This window comes from Ziziphus jujuba, chromosome 3 (genome assembly GCF_031755915.1).
Source record: "Ziziphus jujuba cultivar Dongzao chromosome 3, ASM3175591v1".
Lineage (NCBI taxonomy): Eukaryota > Viridiplantae > Streptophyta > Magnoliopsida > Rosales > Rhamnaceae > Ziziphus > Ziziphus jujuba.
The window spans coordinates 15,813,137-15,821,868 of record NC_083381.1 but is presented as its reverse complement, the minus strand read 5'-3'; the positions used below and the strand labels follow the sequence as shown (position 1 = coordinate 15,821,868).

The 8,732-nt window shown below is 27.3% G+C and overlaps 2 long non-coding RNA genes across 2 annotated transcripts; one reads left to right on the top strand and one right to left on the bottom strand.

The window, feature by feature from the left end:
* Window positions 1–860: 860 nt before the first annotated feature.
* LOC125423399 (uncharacterized) lies at window positions 861–2,513 on the bottom strand. The gene is made up of 3 exons (XR_007242014.2): window positions 2,325–2,513; window positions 1,679–1,784; window positions 861–1,228 (listed from the first exon to the last, which is right to left on the bottom strand). It is a non-coding gene; the product is annotated as an uncharacterized LOC125423399 (long non-coding RNA).
* Window positions 2,514–5,682: 3,169 nt separating this feature from the next.
* On the top strand, window positions 5,683–7,685 carry LOC132803320 (uncharacterized). Its single transcript, XR_009638441.1, has 2 exons — window positions 5,683–6,528; window positions 7,362–7,685. It is a non-coding gene; the product is annotated as an uncharacterized LOC132803320 (long non-coding RNA).
* Window positions 7,686–8,732: the final 1,047 nt, after the last annotated feature.

Below are 8,732 nucleotides of genomic sequence, written 5' to 3'. Positions count from 1 at the left end.
CAACCCATTTTCTTTTTACTCTCTTATCTTTCACAAATAAAAGTACAAAGCAAACAATATACAATTTGGCATTGGAATGAAAGCTTGTTTTCGTCCATGTGTATACATATATATATATATATATATATGTAGAAAAACTATTGTTTTGAGTTTGAGACCATAATTTAAATAAATTATACAACATCCTAAATTTTGTATCTTTCTTAGTTTTTGCAAAGGTTTGGTTTAATTTATGGCTGTTGATTAGTAGGGTCCTCATGATTGGCACCATCTTAGAACTGAGAAACTTTATTGGATCAAAATGCTAAATGTTGAAAGGAGAGAAACTTTAACAGTAGGGTTTTGAAACCAATTTTAGACTTAAAAATATCTTCTACTAAAACTTAAACATCAACCAGTAGGAGGAAAAAGTCATTAAGAAACACAAATTTATAAGGAGTCACAACTTTTTTTTTAAAATAAAATATGCTAACACATGGAAAATATTTTGGAAGCTCTAATCATTTGGTTGTTGGGAATATGATCAAGGCAGGAACAAATTAGACAACTCATGAAACTATTAATCTAGATATAATTCTTTTAATCAAATCTAACGTATGTGACCTTTAAGTTGCTTACATTCTAGTATGAGCAATTTGTTCTATCCACATGTGAGCATGAGGTCTTTTCTTTTTTCATTTTTTTACATGAAATTCGTCAATATCATTAAGATGAAATAGCAATACATGAATTTAGCAAAATGAAATTAGAGTATTATGAGTTAATTATGACAGTGCCTCCTCTATCTAGGTCTCATACTAAGACACACTGAGAGAATAATGAGTAAGCTCATTGAGTAGAGCTGTATTAGACCCTGTAAATTTATGGTCAAATGGAACAATCTATATTTAACTCCTCTAAAAAATTTCTAGATCAAATCATGTTTAAAAATGTGAAAAATTCATGCTAGGACATCAGAGTTTGCAGATGACAATGACTCATCACACATATGAAGAAAATACATATTTCATTTTATATATCAATTATCAAAGACAGAGAACTAGATAAGTAGATACCATGTACTAAATAATTAAGCAAGAACAAGGATAGACGATGGTTAGTACAAACCTCCTACTTTGGTCCCAATTTAATATACTAGAGTGAATCAACTGCAACTAGTGTAGGTTCACAAAGCTTTATAGAAGCATGTAGATCTTTCAGATGCCCCATTTAGGCTCACTAAGTAGACCTGTAGCAAGAAAACATTTATTGATATTAGACTCAAAATGTTAGCATTTACACTGGCCGGTAAATTTTAGGCTACATATAGGAAACATGTTTAAATAAGAAGAAATAATAAAATACATATAAAAGGAAAAAAAGACACAGATAAAAGCCAGTTAATGAATAAAGTTTATTTTTTGGAAACAATGCCACTTACCATATTCTATCTTAAATCCATCTTCTATTACCAAATTTAAATAACAATATCAATAGAGAAATTGATTTTGGCCCCAAAGAAAATTATAATGATCAATCCTAAGGAAACCAACATGGCTTTAATAACACAAGTGATGCTACCAAAGAAAAGTATATAAGAGATGTTTATTCTTTCAATACTTTGATACCATGTCAACTAGAATTATATCATGTTGTACATATTTCTCAACCTTAATCACAGTATGTCATTATATAATACCATATAGTAATTTTAAAAGCTCCTTCCATGCTGGAAAAAGAGTGAAACTGCAAATGCTAGAACCTTAACAGGTCTATGAGGTAATCTTCCACCCCATGACGTATACCTACATTATAAAATACAGATTGTTAACCATTTAACCAAACAAAATAAAAAATATTCAACACAACATAATAATAATGTCTAAATCATGCCATCCATCCCAACCTTCTGTCCAGATAGTTGGTTTGTTAAAGGAATTTGGTTGTAGCCATCATAATAATATCCATTACACGCGTCAAACTATTTATCAACAAAATAGTACTTGCTCCAGTTAGTTTGTACCATCAATAAACTCTCAAGGGATTTCACATATCTCATTCTCTAGTGCAATAATTCATAAGCATTGGTTTTGTAAAACTAAAACACATAAAAATTCTGTAGCTAAGATCTTCCAATGTTATCCAAAGCATCAATCTACTTGCACATTAACCAAATGAAGAAAATACATATTTTGTTTTATATATAAATTATCAAAGACAGAGAACTAGATAAGTAGGTACTATGTACTAAATAGTTAAGCAAGAACAAGAATAGACAATGGTTAGCACAAACCTATATTTCTTCATTAAAAAAAAAAAAAAAAAAAAAAAAAAAAAAGAAGAACCTTGGCAGATCCAAGTGTGAAGGCCATCAATTATTATTAAGAGGTCGAAATGGGAGTGGAACCAAGTCCCTTTGACGAAGATGTGTTCGGCGGCATCTTTAGGTTGGAGCTTCAAAATGCAAGGATGATGGCAGTGTGAGGACGACGGCGGCGATGGATTTTTTAAAAGTAAAACAATTCAACACTAATCTAAACGATTTGAAAGGGAAAGTAGAAAAAAAATATATATATATATATATATTGTTAAAGGGTATTTTGGTCTAGATATGTAAAAAGGTGGTTATTTTTTTAAAAAAAAAATTGTTATTTTTCAATTGCTGATTTACAAAGTGGTTATTTTTAAAAAAACCCTAAGTATAATTTACCAAAAAGGAAAAAAGAAAAGCAAATAAAAAAATTATCATTAAAAAAATAATAAGCGTACGAAAAAGATAAAAAAAGATAAAAATTAACGATTTAAAAAAAAATTATCATCAATTCTTACTGTGATATTGCCATATATATATATATATATTCAAATAGTTTTTTTTTTTTTGGCAATTAATCCAAATAGTATATTCTTATCAAAAAGAAGTCCAAATACCACCTTCATAAAGATTAGGAATGTTTGAACTAATGCACTCTAAATTATATATAATTTTGCACTTTCAATTCAAAATAATTTTTTTTTTTTTTTAGGGTTTTGCGTATCTTGAGTTTTACTTTTTCTTGCATCATCCTATGCTTATTTTTTCTCCTAACTTTGTAAGAGAGTTATTACATAACCGGTACATAGGGCTAAAAGTGAGCGTTTAAAGTGCAAATCTATATAATTTAGAGGCAATAGAGCAAAAATTTCCTAACAAAGGATTAATAAAAAAATAAAAAATTATTACAAGAGGATTATTATTTTTTTAACAAGTGTTAAAAGAAAAAAAAATTTAAACCAAAAAAAATTACATATAATGGATATCCTAAAAAAATAAATAAGTAAAGACCAACCCCAAAAAAAAAAAAAAATTGAAGATGCATTAAATCAATTAATGTTTTTTGGACAAGTAAAAATTTATAAAAAAAAAAATACATACTAGAAAATATTAGAAGTATTTTTTAAAAAATAATAAATATCAATATAAAAATATACATGTAATAAATAAAAGAACATATTTTGTAAAAATAACCTTCCAAATTTTCCTTTTAGATTTTATAAATACCTTATCACTTAATTAATAAATTTTTACTTTTTTTATTTAGAATCTTTATAATATTTCTGGATTACTATTTAGATGTTATAAAAATAAATAGATTTCCTAATATAAAAAAATAAAAATATTTGAATAAGCATTAAAAAAAACTTGTTTTTTTGGAAAATTAAAAATCTATATAAATAAAAAAATACATATTAGAAAGAATAGTATTAGAGGTGTCAAGTTAATATATCAAAATAAACATCAATCATTATGTATTAATATTTGATTAGCTTATAAGTATTAAACTTATTCTTTAAAAGTTCACTCATCCATATTTGGATCCTTTCATGTTTTTTGCTAATCTATGCTTTCAAATGAAGGAACCTTAGGGTGGTGTTGGAATAGGCAAAAACCGAAAACGTAGTATTGATATTTTTTAATTAATTTTTTAAAAATATTATTTGTAAATAAGAAAAAAATGAGAACATAAAACCTATTGGAAGAATTATTGATATGATATTTTTTGCTGGAAAATAATCTTTCTCGTTAAATTTATTTTAAGAATGTTATTTAGAAATAGAGAAAAAGTAATTGAGAACATTAATCCTGTTGGAGAATTATTAATTGAAATAAAATGATTTTTTTTAACTAGAAAATAATCTTTCAATTAATAAGTTTTCATTTATATTTATTTTATATGTGTCGATCTGTTTTTAATATATATTCCATTATTTTATTTTTACTCTTGAATTATTTTTAAAAACATTATTTGTCACAAAAAGTATTAATATTGTTGTTTTTTTTATATAGCTAGTACTTATAATAACAACAACAACAATAATAATAATAATAATTCTTTGTAATTTTTTTTTAACAATTTTAAAAAGCATTATTAATTTTGGTATTATAACATAAAAGATAGTTAGTTTGATCATCTAATATCAGGAAAATGGTCAAATTCATGGTCAAACAAGCCAACTAGCCAACCCGCTAGATTTTACAGTGTTTAGGGTGCAAATTGATAGTTGTCCTAAACTATTGTGGCAACATGCAATTACCCCAAACTTAAAGGTGATCTAGGGAATTTGCCTTTAAATTCAAGGGCAAAAAATTGAATGATTAAGGAGACTTAGCAGATCAGACTCGCGTGGGAGCTCGGCAAAAAGATTTCCAATGAATCTTTAAAAAGAAGAAAATGATTTGATTGTGCAGTATCGACGTCCTGCTTCAATATGTTTTCCCTTTTTTTTTTTTTTAATTTATATATCTTTATATTTTTTATTTTAACTAAGAATTGATCCAGAAGAGTGAGAATTCCCGGGACGAGGCTTATTGGCAATCTGCGTAAAGCAGAGCGGCTCTGATTTGGCTGTCTAACACGACGGGCCGGTCTTTAATTGGTTGCCCTGGCAGGCAACTCGGAGGCTACTGGGTTGGCCGTCTGGAACGGAGATTTGAATATATGCCTATGTAACCAAAATCAAATCAAATTAATATTTATTTATTTAGTTTACATAATTTATTTTCCAAATTATTTAGTCTTTAATTAATTTATTTTATAAATTATTTATTTTTCATTAAAAACAACAATTTTATATTTTAATACATATATACACATATATATTTTTTACAATTTTTGACATAAACTTTTTGTTCACAAAATATAAAAATAGAATGACATAAATAAAATAGAAAAAGAAACAATGAAATAAAAAAGGGAATATAATGAAATGATAAAAATGGAAAGAAACAGAAAAAAATAAATAAGGAATGAAATAAAAGAAGTAATATTTTTCCAGGGTCAAATTTTAGCTTTTTGGCAAGGATTAAATAAGCCACCATTTTATTACCCAAAAAAAATAATGCTTAAGGAACTAATACTAACAATATTCCAAAAATAAACCCACCCATTTACCAAAAAAAAAAAAAATAGTAATAATAATAATGCTTAAGGGGTTTTTCGACACTTGCATCATTGGTTTATACCTACCAAACAATGCTTAAGAGGTTTTTCGACACTTGCATCATTGGTTTATACCTACCAAACTCCACTTCACCCAGTTTAAGACTGAAATGACTAAATTGTCTTTGTAGCGGAGAATCGCAAGTAGGCAAGGACAATATCGTCAATAAAATTATATCTACCCCAGACTCTCAGCAGCAAGGACATTACGGTCAAATAAAATTTACCAACCAAATACACAACCCAGTATAAGCGTGCCTGCCTCTTTCTCTCTCATATTCTCTTATGAGTTCTCAAAATTAACAACCAATAATCCATTTTACAACAAAAGATAAAGAAACCATTCCAAGTAAGCCAGACATTTTTAATCTGATTTGGCTTATTTTGCTTTCGGCGAGTTTAATATGCTACAAATTTTCAAATTCGAGGATTTCTTCTTTTTCGGTTTTTTTTTTGTTTTTTTGTTTTTTTGTTTTTTTGTTTTTTTTTTGTTTTTTGGGTTCGAACTTTACGCTTTCTTACTGTTCAGAGGCATGGTTCTTTATTCTAAATTCCGTTATATTGATCTAATTTTGATTTTGATGATTATAAATTTTGGTTATACGGATGTTTAATTTAGATGGTGATGGAATTAGACCATATATTACATGTTTTCACTTGGATTAGTATTTTTTTTTTTTCCTTTTTTGGGTTTTGAATTGCTCAGAATTTTGCTGTTTAAGAAAAGCTTTTCTATTCTATATATGGTTATTCTCTCATCTCGGTAGTTTTGAGTAGACTATTCAACATGGGAAAGTCCCTGAAGAGATTGTTCCCAGTTCGATATCAATTTGCTATATGTGAGTTTCAAAATTGAGAGAGTAAAGTGAAAAACAATGCATAATTCATAGGGGTACAATATAATTCCGCCAATTTTCGAGACTTTGAATGTAAGACCGCGCTTGAAATTCGCTGTGTTGGGGGACTCTGGGGTCCATTCTCAATGGCGGTAGAGGAATGTATTGAACTGCAAGATGCAAGTTTCTCCCTTTGGCTTGGCTGGTTGATAATTGGCCTGGATTCCTACTTAAAAGTAAGCAAACTAGTAATATTGCGTTTTAGATTTTTAATTTTAATTCTTCTTTCATGGTTTTCTAGCTTGAAATTCAATGAGAGTATATAAATTTTGACAGTCCCAAAAATGATTTATACGTATGTATATATATATATATATATGTGTGTGTGTTCTTGTGGCATCTTTTCTTTTTTTAATTACTTGTTTCTGTGATGATCCTTATGTATATCTTTCGTTCAAAATTTTTTTTTTTTTTTAATTACTTGTTTCTGTGAGGATCCTTATGTATATCTTTCGTTCAATTTTTTTTTTTTTTTTTTTTAGTAATTATCTTTCATTCAATTTAGGCAGTTTAACATCTGATTATATTTCAGAATCTTTTATTGAAAGAAAAAAAAGGTAATCGTACGTTTCCTCTGTTTAATCCTTATCCAACACTGTATCATTCTGGCAACTGAAAAAGCAGAGTTTCGAGCCTTGTTTCAGTTGACTGAACGGCCATGTGACAAAAAGGTCCCCTGAATGAGGATCATGTGTGCAACACATGCCAATTCCGTTTGTTAATTTGACAGAAAAATGCAAAAGGACCAACGTTGTAAAAAAATTGCTGAATTCAAGTATAAAACGCCAGAAAATTAATTCAAGTGCACAGTATAATCGCTGATATAATTTGAGGTATAGCAGTACCAGTATCTTTTAATTTATAGAGGAGGAATTTTCATATTAATATAAGCCTTTACTTGTTCTTTTTTTCTTTTTTTTTCTTTTTTCTGAAAATCTAATTCCATTGAATTAAGAATAAAGAAAAGTTAAATTATGCAAACTAAGTTATATAATTTTTTTTTTCAAAGAAACGTGGGCGAAACAGCAGTGGGCCTAGGTCATTTCTGTCGATCCTCGATACTGACAAAAGACGAAAGGCCCAATCAAAAGAAATGCACGTGATCTTGTGGGATACAAAAGTATAAGAAATAGAGAAAAACCAAGGGATTCGCTGCAGAAAGATTGAGACGCTCATTGGTGGAAAAAATTGCTGATGATATAAAGGAGGAAATGATAAACAAATTACAAAAAGTACAAAAAATAAAGGTGTGGCATGGGACCTCATGTTGGTAGACCTGTCGCTGTGGGTTATTTTTATTTTTATTATTTTATTTATATTTTCAGCTTTACCACCTTTTTTGAATATTCGTAGCCTGCCACCAGCGGGTCACCTCTAAATTCTATATGCATCACTATATCACAACAACAATAAGCATAATTTACCAAAAAGACAAAAAGAAAAGCAAATAAAAAGATTATCATAAAAAAAATAATAAGCGTACGAAAAAGATAAAAATTAACGAATTAAAAAAAAGCATCGTCAATTCTCACCGTACTATTGCCATATATATATATATATATATTCAAATATTTTTTTTTTTGGCACTTAATCCAAATAGTATATTCTTATCAAAAAGAAGTCCAAATACCTCCTTCATAAAGATTAGGAATGTTTAGGAATGTTTGAACTAATGCACTCTAAATTATATATAATTTTGCACTTTCCATTCAAAATAATTTTTTTTTTTTTTTAAGGTTTTGCGTATCTTGAGTTTTACTTTTTGTTGCATCATCCTATGCTCATTTTTTCTCCTAACTTTGTAAGAGAGTTATTACATAACTGGTACATGGGACTAAAAGTGAGCGTTTAAAGTGCAAATCTATATAATTTAGAGGCAATAGAGCAAAAATTTCCTAATAAAGGATTAATAAAAAAATAAAAAATTATTACAAGAGGATTATTATTTTTTTAATAAGTGTAAAAAAAAAAAAAGAAGAAGAAGAAAATTTAAACAAAAAAAATTACATATTATGGATATCCTAAAAAACCAAATAAGTAAAGAACAAAAAAAAAAAAAAATTGAAGATGCATTAAATCAATTAATGTTTTTTGGACAAGTAAAAATTTGTAAAAAAAAAAAAAAATACATACTAGAAAATATTAGAAGTATTTTTTAAAAAATAATAAATATCAATATAAAAAAATACATCTAATAAATAAAAGAACATATTTTGTAAAAATAACTTTCCAAATTTTCCTTTTAGATTTTATAAATACCTTATCACTTAATTTATAAATTTTTACTTTTTTAATTTAGAATCTTTATAATATTTCTGGATTACTATTTAGATGTTATAAAAATAAATAGATTTCCTAAAATAAAAATATAAAAACCAAT